General features: G+C 35.8%; 1 long non-coding RNA gene across 1 annotated transcript; it reads left to right on the top strand.

Annotated features, from left to right (window-relative positions):
• Positions 1-3,488: 3,488 nt before the first annotated feature.
• Positions 3,489-15,285, top strand: LOC135117622 (uncharacterized). The gene is made up of 2 exons (XR_010277005.1): positions 3,489-3,602; positions 15,037-15,285. It is a non-coding gene; the product is annotated as an uncharacterized LOC135117622 (long non-coding RNA).
• The last annotated feature ends 1,929 nt before the right edge of the window (positions 15,286-17,214 follow it).

Genomic DNA, 17,214 nt, shown 5'->3' with positions numbered 1-17,214 from the left:
GTATATATTATATCTATCTATAATGTTAATGTTAATACAGATTTAAATTAATTAATATCATAAATAAAAATTATATATCCATGTATTTTACATGTACCTAGGTCAGGTACATTTCTGAATTACCAAACAATAAAACAATTTGGTTACTTACATATGCAACGTAAAATTTAACTAAGGAAAATCTTCCATGACAGCATACTTTACCTACCTACAAATGCTTACAAATATTCCATAAAAAATATCTACAAGTGCACGCTAGGCAAGCGTGTCATCGTTGTCATTGTTTAACCGCATCGCTTATCATCCAGCCAGATAGTGGCCAGGCGCATTTAGCATATTAATTTAGGTATACAAATATATCTAGGTATATACCTATCTAGATTCCTCAATAATTATGCTGGCAAGTATTCGATGTTAATATTTTTTACGCATTGTTTGAATTTGGTACCTATTAGATAGGTACTTTGAATAAACATACCTAATATTAATTGCATATACCTGTCTACAACATTTTGTAGGCACATAACCTACCTTCTCCAAATCCATCCAAAGGTTGTCTGTAAGACTGCCATTGTTTCAAGGACTTCAAAATCTTTAGTTTTATTATTGTTTTATTTTAATTGGTGTACATAATAAAGAGTATACCTATCTATCTATCTTCTGTGATTGTCACACTAAAACACTAAATTGTCACACCCCCACCAGCCCCAAGATACTCATGTGGACAGATCTCGGAGCGATAGCGGGCGAGATGTCGGTTGCACTGTCGCAGCCTCTAACCCCTCCCCGCCGATGTCATTGAACGTCTTGAGGACCGGCTCATTGCAATCTTAACGAATGCAAAATACAATGTGAGACTAAGGGCACCCTAATGACTTTCGTGTCACTTCATTCGCCAGATTAAACGATAAATTTTATTGTAGTTGCTGCTAATAGTTAAGTATAAGTATGTATAAAGGGAATATGGATGGTACGGCACCTAATGTAACCTATGTAAACTGGAAGGATACACTTAAATGTACGTAGTTATTAAAAATGTGCCCGTTATTACAATTTTATAAAAAAATTGGCACATTTTAGCGAACTTGAGCTACAAAATTTCGTCGATTTCGCCAACAACAGAAACTTCCAAAACGCGAAAATTTTGAACCAGAACTCGAATTATTTAATTTAAACCATCAAAAATGTATTCTCATTAAAAATACACCGCTTCTCGAACTTTCCAAAGCTTACCTCAAGTTGAAGCGAGTTGTCACCAAAATACTTGGCCATCAGAGTCGAGATAAAGCTGTATCCGTCCATTGTGAGTCACATGTCGCGTAAGACGCAACGTACGAGATAATTTCACCTGACCTCTGCAGTTCATTGACTGTGTCCTGCATAGACATACGCATGTCTAGCATAGAGAGGGAACTAACTTGGAAGCGAACAGCGACGCAATATTAGGACTAGGTACGCCGTTTAAATGTGAACTGGCTACGACCTAAAAAAGTAAGTAAAACGACTTCAACAGTACTTCATCAAGAAGGACTAAAACTATTACAGTAAGATCTATTTCTCGTCAGAGATTGAAGAACAAAGTAGACAAAAGCTCCGACATCGTCGTCTAAAAGTAAACTGATCGATTTGTGTCCTTGATTCTACATATTATACTACAGAAATTTTAAAGCACATACGAGTAAGTGTTTTTAATTTATACCTTTATATGTAGCTCTTAACTTGTGCCACACGCCACCTAACCGAGAGCCTACTGCGTATAAAGTGCTTCAATGTAAAAAGGAGACATAGAAACAAGAAGGAAATTTATCTCCCAGCCTGTGGGCGGGGTACTATGGGCCTTATTGTTCCACAGCTAGCCAATGATTTTCTAATGATGAAACGGTTATACTCATTTATTTAATGCTGACTCCGTTAAATAAATGAACCAGTAGTGCCTTAGAAGACCTGTGTTTGGAAGTGATCTCGAGAAAAGATGTCGTTATTTAAGATTATGGCTTAAGTACTTGAGAATGATAGAGTGGGCACCTGAACTGATGGTATGAAGCTGTAAAATAAATTACTAATCTGTCGTGTTATTGAGACATGGCTTTCATCAGAGTAGGCGCTAAAAGGCTTCGTTGGCGATCTATGTAGTCTGCCGAACGTAATGACTGTGTCAACATTGGCCACCAAAAATCCATACGATATTATTCAAACGCTCAGTAAAGCTATTTGAAAGTGGAACAATGTAAATTCCTGTTCTGATTTCAAAATAAAATAATTGCTAATAACATGAGCGAATTACACGGGCGTACAATAATGACGACGAGTTGTATACACACTACATATTGTAGTGGACCGGTGACCGATATTTGGGTCTGATCCCGCATACCGAAACAATGGCGAATCAAAGCGATCGATAGTTGATCGGCCTTTAACACTTTTAGGGCTTGCACAGACTGTCGAGGTATCGACTTAGTAACCCGTTTTGATTATGGTAACGACGCTAATGCTATTTGTATAAGTATACCTACAGTTCAAAATTGATTCGATGAAGTTAGATTGTTCTATCAAGTTCTCGTTGTGGTTCGATTTCATGAAATTAAGAAAGCGAGCAAAAGCTGTGTGTAGTAAAAGTCAATTTGTTGAAATAATAAACCCAATACGCAATTAAAAGGTACCTAAGCTGTAGAGTAATAACACTAACACCCTGCCAAGTCAGACATTTACTGAAAAACAGTAACTATTTAAACAGTAAAAATATCGCACACCTATAAAATCCGAAAGCCAAACACGATCTAAAGCAACTAAGTATTTTCTCCGAAACTAACCCCAATACAGCGAGCGACACCTTACGGTATTCTACAATCATTTGACAGAAGTAAGTACCTGTTGATTAACTCTAACTTCGTGTGGAAACCGGGCCCTAGTTCACATTGCATTCAGACAGAAAGCTTTTCTATATATATTTAGTGCAACAACTGAGAACCGGCCAGCCTACCTCTAGGTGACCAAAGCGTGCTACAAAATACCATAGAACTATGAAGATTTTGTCCGCCTATCAGAAATTTAAAGGACATTGAAATTGTGGCTTTTAATAATTTTTATTTTGTAAGGTACTGAATAGGATCGGTTCTGGCTCATTTTCCCCCTAAAAGATTACCATTTCATAACAATTCCGATTCCTGAAAATCAAATCAGGTAAGATTTTAGTTGACAGTCAATGAGCCATAGTTTGTCATACCTAATTTACTTTATTTATTGAAATTCGTTCAAATATCTGAGCTTTTTGAAAAATGGACAGTAGAGTGACTATTGTGGGAAAGTACCTAAAGTATACACGATAGCTACGAGTGTAGGTACAAGTTACATGGCCAATTCTCTAACCTATAGGTACGTATATCTTCTCATTTAGATCCTTAACTTAATCTAATTACCAAAAACTAAATCTCCCACTGCCTCCTCTACTAGTTTCAAAGTCCACCGAAGTCATTTGTGTTTGTGTCTCCGTTGTGAGTTTACGAGCGATGTCCTATCGTGCTCTCCGCAGCCAGCGAAGATTCTAGATTCAAAACACTGGGATATTTCCTACCAAGTCTGCTGGCTACTTTATATCTCGGCTGGTGAGTTCCGTACTAATAAAATACGGATGTCAAGTGTATGTGTAAATATCACACATTAGTTGCTGTGGTTAGAGGTTACTGTTATTGTTATTGGTTTTTTATTAATTGAATATTAGGTTATTTTTTTTTTGTTATTAATTGAACAAAAAATATTAGGTTTTTTTTTGTATTCGAAATACTGTCGAAAAATCAATCAAGAAGAGCTTTAGTAAAAACATTGCTTTTATGAAGCACCCTCTGCATAAAATGAAAATCAAACTTATAAAATTAAGAATTAAAATTCTAAATAATTTCATGGTTTTTTTATTCGATTATTTCAAATTGTTATTTGATAATTGCGCTTGAGTTTGATCAGAGAGAATAAAATACTAGACAAACAGCGCCTCTTACGGAGAGTAGTGACAACTCTAAGGCTGTATGAACTACTTAACTGTGGTACCTAGTAGTAGTGTGTGTATATTTTTCCAAATATGAGATTTTATCAAGAAAAAGAAAAATAGTATGTATGGCTGGTTTTTTAAATGATTTATACTTCACACTTTTATATATTTTTTGATAAATTGAACAAAGCAAAGCAATAAGTAGGTAAGTACCTACCTAAATAATTAAGTACCTACTGTAAATTCAATAATTTGTAAATTTGTAATTTTATTTTGTCGTAGTGATGTAACACAACAAAAAGCTGTCATATTCACAGAATAATGCAGTAATCCTATTTACGTATGATAAAAAATCTTCGTCTAGACGAAACGGAATGTAGGTAGGTAGATAGGTATCTTACAATCTTAATGTTAGGTATTATTAGCCGTTTCCTGGTGTTAAAAAAGTAAGAACGAACTGAAATAGAAGCAGTTACTTTCAAAAATATAAAAATGTTGTTAGAATTTTATTGATTGCACCACACATTTTTATCGTATGCAAATTCAGTAGGCTTTAGCATTAAGGAAAATAATAATTTATGTGGGCACGTAAATAATTTTCTCGAAACAATGGCCTGCTACCTAATGTATCGGGTTATTTGCCAAAAAGGAACTTTCCTCAGAACGTACTCAACAACAAACGTTCCACAGTTTACACAATCGTCTCGCTAGATGGCGTTAGCAGTTGTCAAGAGCGCAACATAGTATTAATTTTGATTTGCAAAATATAGTAAAATGTTTCATTTATTCGTTGAAGTGATAAATTATTATCTATATATAAATAAATGAGTTTAATTTGAGCAGTTTCCTGCTGTGAACAAGATCTCTTTGTCTGATAACCTCAAATAACAGAAAAGGCGCCAAAATTATGGAAGCACATTAAAATATATTCTACATAAATATGAACTCATAAATTATTAAAAAATACGTGTTGTTAAGAAACTAAGCGGTTGCTGATCACTTCTTGTTACCGTCAACGTAATTAATGTGTTTTATTTGCAAGTATTTGAATAAAGTGTTATTTATTGTGGATAATAAAGTCATCGATTATTCAGAGTTTAATTTATTGCTTCTAACGTTTATAAGTAGTTGTCTTAGCGAATGTTTTTCTATAGTGATACACCCACTTACTCTCAGACTATTTTTGTATCGTTTCTGTTATTGTCTTGAGATTTTCTTAAGTTTTTACTGAGAGATTATTGTATTTTAATACTTAGGTAGGGGATTTTATTTTTAAATTATACGCCTACAATTCGTATCTTGCAAAAACTTTCTATAAGTCAATGTCAAATAAAATCAATATCTATGAAAACAACGTTATGCGATTCGATGTTTCCAGATTTACGTTTATGTTATCTGTACTTAAAACCATCAGTTTATTTAATATTTCAGGCATAGCTACTTAAAAATTATTAAAGGCATGCTTAAAAATTTATAAATGTGTTTAGGTACCTATCGGCATTTACCCTTGTAGCCATGTTATTCTGTCATTACAACAAAGTACTTTCGAAATATCATACATACCTACAGAAAAAAACTGATAAATATATTTGCATACGCGTATTTGTTAACCTAACTCGTTATTTATACCGACGATATTCATAACACTGTTATCAAAGGAACGTTCCGAGTTGGAAACATACTACCTAAGTGTGAATGTATTTGTCACTTCACTAGGTCAAAACGTACCTACGTATCTCGCTTAAAAGGTATTGTGAACTAAAAGGCATTATTTTTCGATTTATTACTAAGATGGCTTCAACCGCCATTGGGGCCGCCTACCACCTATGTTGCTATGGCCAATCTGCATAATTTTATGTTTCTATCAACCGACAGACTCGTTTAGTCACAAGCGTATATCAAGTTTCTAATATTTGCTGATTTAAATCAACTAAATTATTTTATTCATTTAAATACGACATGATTATGAATTTGATTGGACATTTTTGATTTAACGGACGTTAATCGAGCCATTAATTCAGCTAAACAAACAGTTACACCATAACTGTGATGTTTTTTACATACGGAATCTTACCTATACAGGTTTATCAGTTTCTGCGAGGTTATATCAACGCTCGTTCATTTTCCCGCGCAAATATTCAAGTCCCACAGACAAGGGCTACCTACAATATTCATGAATATGTAAGCGATGACTCGATGGGGCATTTAATCTGTCATTGGACTGTCGCAGCATCTGACATTTATTTGACTTCAGACAGGACAATAACATCACCTGCAATGCAACCGATACTTAGAACTTCATTTACCTCCTAAAAGATGAATGATACAAATGAATCAACGTTGTAATTAAAAATCAGAATCAAAATCTGGCAGATCAAGTCTAATTACGTAGCATACGACGTTTTAACATTAAGCCGGTGTTGTTAACAGAATAATAATTCATAAGTTGACAGCACGTGAATAATTCGCGACGCGAGTTGTTATCAGCAGCACTTGCGCAGTATGATCGCTCTCTTGTTCGCGCGTGCCGACTCCAACACACGCGTACTACACAAACAAACAAACCACCCACACTAGCAAGCCTTTCGATGAACGTGATTTACATTGACGCTTCAAATTTTCATTAACCATTTATGCATACAAATCACACATTAATATGAAAGTGTAATTAGTTATGTCATACTGTTGACAGTGTTAATGCTGTTAACAACTTTTTGTTACATAATTGTTTGTTTTTATTTTAAAATTTTATCATCTCTATACATTGAAGATTTCGTATGCATAATAATAGACAATCTTCCGCCTGCTAAAACGTAAGATTTTTTTTTTCAGAACTATAGTCAATGTATAGCAAATAAGAGACTGCGTCGCTGTTATATTTGACGTGAGCCACGACTAATTGCCCGATAAGTCGTCGATTCGCGTCTCGTTTTAATAAGGTACGCTGTCTACATGTATGTGTGGATACCGATGGAATGCCACGGTCATGCGGCTTAGTGTGCGTGACTCCTCTCTGTGTGCAAGTGACGTCTGCCGAACGCCTCATCGACCAGTTTCCCAAGAACTCCGCCCCCTCCCGCAAACGTACACTTTCCACGCCACAGCGGAGGAAACATACGATTGTACTAAGGTCTGGACTCCCTGGTCAGGTTACAGTGTAACTATGTGTTCGTTGTTGCCACGTGAAGGCATACTGTGGTGTGACGCTTGTTTGTGTGTAACCTCGATTCGGACACACTACGATCCGAGGCATTATGGTTATAAACACAGAGTAATTCGAAGAATATCATTATCCAAATGAATATCCAAGTCGAGACGAACGGTCAATATTCTTGATTTGATTTTATTTTCAGTAAGAAGTTATAAACCAATTAGTCGTATCAAAAAATTCGCATTGTTTACATTTTTATAAACAATTGAGATGATACTTAGATTATGAGCCGTTGATAATGTTGATAAAAAATACACGTAATTGTGGAACAAAAGTGCGAAAGAATTCGCATCAAAATAACAAATGAATGCTTTATGTTATACAGTTCACACCGTATACGCAGGCTTTTCCCACGGTTAGTTGAGTGTGTGCTACCACCCGCCCCGCCCCGTCACATCGCCCGCCCCCCTTATTGGCCTGTGTTTGTAGTTCAGTACGGGTTTAGCATTCAAAGCGGTATCATGCTCCCCCGACATTATACTTTCATATTTATTGCTAAAACGCCTCGTTCTACATAATACCTAGATGCAGATTCGGCTATTGTAAAAGAATAAACGCAATGGAGCCAGAGTTCTTAGCTCGCGTCCTCACTAGATTTTCTGTTTACACACAGAAGTTATTTCTAATCTAATAAACTTCAATGTGTACCAAATAACTTTACAAACCAGATACCAAAGTTGCTGTTTATTGCATACTAGATTTGTTCATGCAAAATTATTTCTGCTAGGAATATTGATACACTTGATGGCGTATATTAACCACTTGCACAAATTCCATTTATACAAATTAGTTACCTGCCTACTCGTTTCGTAAAATATTTAGCCACCTAACGACTTTAAAAATGAAAGAGTTGTTTTGAGTTAGATCCAAATGAAATGAAATAGAAGTATGTAGGACCGAGGAATTCTGAGACACCAAACAAATAAGCCAATTCATCAATATATAAATAAAATTAATTTGTAAGAAAGCGCGGGGGAACGACACTGTTCGTCTCACACGTTATTTTAGTCGCCACCTTACGCGTCGACAATTATTCGGGAATTTCAAAAGATCACCCTGGAGCACGGGTCGTTGGCATCACTGACTCATTCTTTTGTTTTAGTTACTAACATTTAAATCGAGGATAGAATTCAATTTGGATTAGGTGCCATCGTATTAAATACATCATTTTGTACTCTTCCAGTGTAATCTCTCGCTGTTATTATCTAAACTAAACATTGTAAGTCGTTGCCCTGTCTCTGTAGTAGCTACTTTGTTAAACATAAAAGAGGAAAAAATAACAAAACACTGATACAAAGGGTGGTAGCCCTCCTTAAAATATGGTAACATTTTACAGCCAAGATTCAAATGCAACAAATTGCCAAAAATTATTGGAGATCGATTTAATAAATTGACGAATCAATGCATAATAATATGGATAACAATGGCCGGAGGATCGATCCAGCAAACAAAACGTTAGGTCCGAATCGAGTAGCCACACGTAACATCGATCTGGCGCAACACGTACACGCCACGAGTAATTTGGATGTTGCTAATTATAGGTGCTATTGCGGTTATAATAAGATCCTCCCAACTTCCCAGAAACGAGGCCGGCGCGCTTTATTAATATTTATCCGATACACGCCGAATGCTTCGGTCCCAAGCTAACTGACGCAGTCAAAGAAAACATGCTCGCCAAAAATAAAGTCGTAAAGTACCGGAACGATTTCAATCGATGTTCTGGGTGTATATCGGGTTATAAATGCGCAGAAAGTATCGATGGAGTACCGATTGAGAAAAACGTTTCGCCTTTATCGGCGATAGTGGTCGCGTGTAAGAATTTTTCTCAGCGGGCGCACGTGGCATGTGACGTAACATCATCACGGAGGATTATTGAAGAGTTTTGAAAGGAACGTACGGAATGATTTCTGTTAGTGAAGCTATAATGAGTGATGACTAAACATCATCGGCGTTGGTAAGTATAACGTAATATATGACGCATGATAAAGCTTCTAAACATAATAAACATAGCTAATCACGTGAGTAGATAAGTCTTTGCATATCATTATCTTGGTCGGAACTTCTGATCAGCAATCGTAAATGAGTCATTGTGATGCTCATAGATATAATATGTTAGCCGCTGATAGCGGTAACCAATTAAGAAAGTCACATTGCATCCGACTGTTATTTTATTTATTAAAAATTTATTTACCATTCTTATGAATTAAATGTTTTACGCTGATCAGTACAAATTCAATAGAATGATCATTACCTAATGAGATGTCTCTAAAGTAATTGTACATCAATCCATAAAAATATATGCAGACAATGTTAAAAGTCACCAAAACGAAAGTGCACCTTCACTCACAACTGACTTAAGAAAAATTAAAACTATTAAATTGAAAACTGAAACGATAAAAGAAAACTTAGACACGAGCAATCAGCCGATTGAACGCGTATTTTAACATAAGTAACATTTACAGAGCATTGCCTGTCTGAGAGAAAAATTGCTTGCTTTCATCTATCTTAAGAGCTATTTATTGATTTCTGGACTTTGTCGCATTCGCAATAATATTTCGTCATTTCATCACTATTGATCGACAGTCAAGCCTTACACAAGGCTTATTTGTTTCAAGTGTGTAGGCACGTGTATAAATTCATTCCTTTTCATTTACCTACAAGGAAAATAGAAACGTCATGCCTCCTAATACATATTTAATACAGATTTCACAGAAAATGCTAGTCAAAGTTTTCCTGCTTGCTTTCCTAACTTTTGGGAAAATCAAACTGAACTGATGATTTTCTTTTACACCTTATTTCGAGCTTTATCACTGTTTCTTAGGAAACTAATCATTTTTATGTTTATTTGTCAGACGTCAAATTCCTGAAATAACAAAATTCTTTTCCCATATTATAGATTCGTTGCTAATTTGTGATTTATTACGATTAACATAAAATTGCTATTTGAATCATGCTTTAATTTCAGCTAATCTTCGCCAACGGCTTCCGAAGAAGCAGAGTGAAGCACGCATAACTCACGCGCACGCAATATGAAATTATTGAATTGCGAACATATCTAGAAAATGCCCTTAAAGAATGTGTAAATTGTTTTGTGTGCATGACTGCATGCAAACGTGCTTATAAAGTCCTTTATTTAATGCAAAATATTGAGTTTGGTCGAAGTAAAAATCACACTGAAAGAGACGAAGAACACGATATAACGATAGAATAATTTTACCAAAACCACTTTTTAAAGCAAGAAAGAAGGAAGCAAGAGAAAAGAAAGAGAAGTAAGATAATAAGGCTTCATACTTAAAGAGTATTGTGTATCTAATGTTCAAAAAGCTATAGCTGTAGCAGCTGTACTAAAGTATTCCTTCAAAATAAGCTTGATTGTGAAATACAAATGGCACCTGGGAGCAAATATGGCAACAAGAAAGATAGAAGACAACCGAATTTGGACACACCAATATGGTATACTGAAGAAACTTGAGAGGCTGCATGATGTCCAAAGCAACTTCAGTCCAACATTTTCTTCGCAATCCCTTTCAAAACCAATCCTATCCTACTTTTCCCATTATATTTTTCTGCTTATGAAATTAGAAATCATTTAGTTTGAGAAGAAGCCTGTCCTATAAATAGCCTCTCCTATAAATAGACAGGCTTAAGAACAAATAAAATTAAGCGTGTCAAGATCATGTTATAAATAATTTCATAAACATACTTATTGACTGATAACTGAATGGATTCCTCTTTATTGTTATATTTGCTATCGGGTATATTAAATGGTGTTCTTTAAATCGTGTTGTTTACATTATCATGCTCGTGTTTTGGTCTTTATTCAGCTTTCTCACTTTTGATTAGCCGAAGTGAATTATTTTATGGATTCAAAGACAGACTTACCTTGGTTTCGTTCAAATGTTTCGTAGTTAATATATCTAATTTAACTATCTGCCATAATTATGACTTGGAATATGACACGATTTTATCTGAACACTTTCATCTTCCCCGTTTTCAAGACATTTGCATACCTCGTAATGAACTTGTTGAGTTTCTCTAAAATGACTCGATTTAGTCACGGCAGTAATATATCGAGTTTCACTCCATTTTGTTACAAGAGACCAGCATGTTTTATTAATGTTTATTGTGTGTGAGGAGGAAGTCTGTCTTGTGTTATTAATTACAAGCTTTTGTTTGCAACTACGTTCGCGTAGACCACATTAGTAAGCTGACAGTTTTTCTTTATTTGAGCTTTGTGGCTAGTGGTTCAATGTCGTGGTTATCTGGTAATTTTCCCACATTCCAAAAAATAACTAGTTTATATTAGCAGTGTTTCCCACGAGCTGCAGTTGGTTGTTGTAGTACTTTTTTATTTTTGAAACATGATTTTTGACGATGTTGTTTACAAATGAATTCAGTTTAATTGATTTCGGTCATGCAAGAAAAATCTATTCTTGATCCTGCTTTGAGTGGTTGGTGACTCAGGTCTTCAGTTGGCTTCAATTGACATAACCTCCTCCTAAAACATAACTCAAGGTAACAAACAAATTTTCCTGGACCAACAAATAGATATCGCACATGAACTCGCGCCACGCAACCGCAGCACACAAGGACTCTATAAACGATTCACCTGTATAAATCAAAATAGATGCACTCTAAACGTTTCGTGATTGATGTACGTAGTGTAGGTATTACGTATAATATGCAGGTTTGCGGTTGTCGGACAGCGGACGCCGCCTGGCCACTCGCCAATACTCCGGCCTCAAATTGATTTTGCCGCTGCTGTACCAAAACTCTTTGCTCCCGTTGCATGCATTAGGAGTGTTAATTAATTTTCGGTCAGTAGTTGCAAGGCAATTATTGAATAATGTAGAGTTGTTTGCATAGCTACCTGAACAGGATCATGGCTTTTGATTAACATCGGAATAGATGTTCAATTTCAAATAGGTAGATACATAACTACTCTCAGTATTTTCATGAATAAACTGTTCGTAGACTCTTTTGTGAAATGTACGAAATGGACTGAATTGGGAGTGGTTTTGGCAAACGATTTTAAAATAAAAGCAATAAAGGAGACAAGGAAACAAAACTCGACGAAAGATGCACGTACATTTGACAAAATAAAAGTTTCATACGCAAACCAACCACAAAGTCTCGAGAAGACGAATATCATCAAAGATCAAAGTGAAACGGATGTTTAAGTAAGAGATGATATAGTTGGAACACTTATCTGCGATGCCTAGCATTGTCGTAACCTAAGACCCGTTGGACGGCTGGCTTTTCGCCAGGTTACTTTGGTTTAAATTGCTTCCACCCCTCTCCCTCACATGCTTTTGGGGAATAACGTCACTACTTTTTTCGATGCACAGATATGAACTTAAAGCAAATAGTGTGTACTACATTTATCTACCGTCTTAAGCAGGACCAACTACAGTGACTTAAAAGAATTGGTCTAATGGAAGTCGTCTTTTGTGAGTAAAATCAAAGATTAGCTTAAGGTGACTGCAGAAGGAATTTCGATAGCATTCCTAGCAGTAGGTGCCAAAGAATGCGCATACGCATTAGCAACGCTGAATAAAAATGATCGTTAATGTTATCTACTAATAAAACACCTGTGATTTGTCGATAGCCACTTTAAAATGACCAATTAACTGAGTAATGAAGATTCAAGGAGCTTTATATTTGAGGAGACATGTGTAAGTGGAAATAGAGCAAGAGCAACTAAAGTGTTAGAAACAAAATCATAAAGGTATAAATATGAATTAAGTTGGTTAGATCACAGGCTGTATGTAGTGGTGCTCTCCGGGTGTCGTAGCAAGCTTATTTCTACTGGCCGGTTGCCAATAGTCTCCGCTCGAAATTGCTTTTGCCGTACACCGTACCAATGATACCGTTGCACTGCATATAATACTTGGGCGTGATACGCGCGGATATCCACATGTGAGGCGTAAATACCAACATATTCAATGCGTTTGGCTTGTCCGAATCTGTAAACGTTCCTGCCATTGTTGTTCGGGTACATTTTGGCCTAATTGTAGTATACTGCGCTGTCCACAGGATAACAGGATCGGGGATTGTAAATGGTTGTTGTACTGTTCAAACGTATGTAGGTAAGTGTACCAATCATAGAACTTCAGCTAAATTTAGCAATGATAGTAGGTAGTTACAGTTGCTTTATCGCCTCACTGACGTCAACATTAAATTGCACCTATTTTGAGAAATCTTATCATGAGAGGAACCTTAAGTCAACGTTTCGTAATAGGCTGCCATAACAATGCACCCACTAGAAAGTAATAGAAACATCTCGTTCCTTCTCTAGCACATGAATGCGAAAGTTCCAAACAGTTACCAGTATCAAAATAATAACAGTTCCGCATGCTTATGTAAAATATTTGCTGTATTTTACAATTTTGACGTAATCTGCGCGAGCGCAGTGCGATACGTAACGAGTTGTAGCGACGATTCAATAATCGTGATTGTTGTGTAAGCGTGTAATTACATTGTTATTGGCTAACGTTGAACGTTCTGATGGATTGGGGAATGATATCAAACATCACTACTAACATGTATTTGAAAAATTCTAGAAGCATTATAGCTGACAACAGGGTCGTAGGAAAACATTGTAGCAAATTTTTTATTCACGGGTATTTCTTAGTTTGGATCCTCAAATGTAGTAGTGGTAAAATGATGCCCCTGGCCTTCAAACACTTAATAAAATATCTGAGAGCTTTGAAAACGCTAATACAACAAACAAAAGTGGCGGTGCGCGTCCGATCATTACTGACCCGAATTCTAATGACCCATTTGAATCAACTCCTTTTCTTTTTCGCCTCGAATTTAATCAAATTATAGGTTGAAGCGTATTATAATATTTCAATACATCTCGTCCTATACCGTTTGTGGAATTTTAGCCTTTTATTGTTCGAATCGGTTTCGTCTCGGCGTAATTTAGAGGGTCTAGACGGGTTAAAAAGCGGTTTCCAAAAAAAATATTTCGAAACGAAATTAATCGGTATCGTTGGAAACTTGAGTCTTTGTTTTAATTTCTCATGGGGAGGCAAATCAAACCAGTTGAGTACTGGATTGTGAGAAAGACTTTCTTCTTATTCTTTTTACATAAAATATCGTGTGCTTTTTCTGAGGCTGTTCAGTAAGAGGCAGGGACTGCAAACATTATTTGACAGTTATTTGTCAACAAAAAGCGTAATAGTTAGTAGTTAATTCAGTGACTCCACAAGAATTACTCGCAATGCTTTTTACTGTGATTAAAGATGTTATTTTAGATCGATCGCAGTAGAAAGCTACCCTTAGGTACTAAAAGCCTGCATTTAATAAATAATAATAGCAAAGTTATCACAAAGATAAAAGGGCGATAATATATTTCAATATTAAAATAAGTTTCAAAGTCGTTACAATTGCAGCGACAATCGTCTGGACTCTTGAAGGTGAACAAAAATTTAGATAGATTCATACGAAAATTCTAGTGCTAAGACCTTCTCAGTAAACAAAGTAAATGGTAGCAATACGTACACTCCACAGTGACTTAATGTAATATCGTACCCTCTCTCTTCAATCTGATAAGTAAAAGAGGGACAAAATTTTCATGGCATTTTCATCTCTCAGCACAGACGTGATGGAACAAATAAATGAATATAATACTAAAAATCTAGAAATAATTCGCGGCTATCGAAAAACCAACTCAATTGTACGTAATACAGAGTACAGATTGTTTTGATAAAATAAATCTTTTTTGAATTCCAAAGGTAAAAATTGTGTGGTGCACTCCAATAAGGACCTTAATTTATAAGTCAATAGGAGTCAAGCGAGGCAGTGAGTTGGTTGGTCTAAAGCCTTTTTGTTACAGATGTCGGTGTGTTGTCCCTTTCTGTTCTGGTGTGGGGTGAGAGGGATGGAGCGAGGGTGAGCCTCCACCTCCGGCCGACGCGGGAGGCAAAAGATTAACCCAGTTTTGTTATTTGTCCACTGTCAGTTGAGTACCTATTCACAATGCGGCCGGAGTCTCCTCCAGTGGATCCTTGGGCCGTTTAACGTAATTGTAAATGATTAATGTGTCTGTACCTCCATGTAATAGCAACAAGAGATTGGGAACCGATGCTCTTGTTTTGATTTATGACCCCAACTTTAGTAATCAAAGATGTTCTATGGAATGTTTTAAATAGTTTTAGGGGAAATATTCATAAATACTGCCTAGTGGGTTTAGCGGTAGCAAGAACTCGCTTACCAAGGGTCTTAGGCTTAAGAAAAAGTCTATTATGAAGATTTTCCCCCCCTTTAGCGAAATAAAAAGACGTGCCTTAGTAACGGTCTATAAAAAAAAAATCATACACGGAAATGCATTTATTTTCCTTGCGATAGGCAAGGTCCGATAAATTATTATCTACAATCGGGTATTCACCCACACTATCAGTTCCATAATGGTTGAAATTAATCACAGTTATGATAAAGTATTGCAACGATTACAAATTACCTAATCTTCATGAAGCGGAAAATTCTACAAATTAACCAATATTTTCAAACTCAATGAAATTAACTCGCTCACGCATATCGAAAGAACAATGAGACTTCTAAATTTCCAAGCAGAAAAAGCTATATGTAAGAATATTTTGTTGTGTTGAAACATTTGGGAAACGTTCATCATTCTTCCGAAGTAATTTTAGAGAACCTTTAGCTTTCCCTGCGATATTTGTCGAAGGAAACATATGTCCTACAATCCTATGAAAGTACATTAAATACTCCCCAGGTTCGAATTTTACCGGAAAAGACCTTTTGATTAACAGGAACACCGATATCAAAGATTTCACATTGACCTCAGTATCTGTAGGCGTAAAGGCAAATTATGTCAATAAGGCGACACACAACACAAATCTGACTAGCCCTATGTATGTCCAACTACATGTATTATTAATTCCAGTTTCAATCGATTTTACGCTGGCTTAGTATTCTAGTTATTTTCTCAAGGTCGCACAATATTGACGGCCTCCACTCATATTATTGACAGTGAGTCAAGCTTTTTTCTAGATATTTTGTGTTAATAAATTAGTAGTTACCATCAGCTTAAATGACCGTTTAATTTTTTAGGACCGTGACTTTCAATGTAGGATACGTGAATCACAGTCCCTAAAGGGCACATAAGGGCTGTACCTAATCATTTGGCATGACACTACCAACATCAAAAATTAACTGACCATAAATATCCACTTATAGATAGACAGAACGTCCATACATACTTAATTTTCGAGCTCTAAAGTCCAAATAAATATATACCTATAGGCAACTGTAATCAAATTGATTGTATCAGTTGATGATTAAGTATTTAGAAAAGATATGGCGTTTGATAATCATCAAGATGAAAAGAAAGAAGGAGTATAACTCATCGTAATTTAGCAAGTCGTAAAGTCTACTGAACAAAACCTGCAAACAGTAAAACTCACGCTCAAAGGACTTTTATGTGGTGGCGTGTGGCGCAACTCGTAAACATAATTATAACGACCACTAAAAAATATTTTACTGATTTTCTGATGACAACAAAAAATGTAGCGAACAATCAGTTAGTAGTAAAACACATTAGTTACTAAATAACATTCAACAGAGTTGTAAAAACTTTAAGCTGATTGAAGCCCATTCATGAATTCTCCTATTTGGTTTCGTTCGCCATTAATTTTTTGTACACAAGAAACAAAAGCCTGCGCAGGATTGGTGTTTCTGTGAAACTCTTAACACATAATTACGGACACTTTAAAACTATAACCATACTCAAACCTTGATCTTTATGGGTCTTACTACAAAAACTTTAAACCCTGTTTTACACTTGTCTAATAAAATTTTGGCTGCAAAATGAACCATATGTCAACGTCATAATTTGACATTTTTTTAGACAAGGCATAAACTGACGTTTAAAAGTTTTTGTGGTAAGACGGTATATGTTTAGGAGGAAGCAAAAACACTCTGCATGAAACCCTGTAAAATGTTCCGAGGAAAACACATGAGGAAAATAGTGACGTCATCCTGTATCGTTGTGTGC

This window comes from Helicoverpa armigera, chromosome 12 (assembly GCF_030705265.1).
Source record: "Helicoverpa armigera isolate CAAS_96S chromosome 12, ASM3070526v1, whole genome shotgun sequence".
Lineage (NCBI taxonomy): Eukaryota > Metazoa > Arthropoda > Insecta > Lepidoptera > Noctuidae > Helicoverpa > Helicoverpa armigera.
Note: the sequence above shows the minus strand (reverse complement) of the source record. Positions and strands in the feature narration are given on the sequence as shown.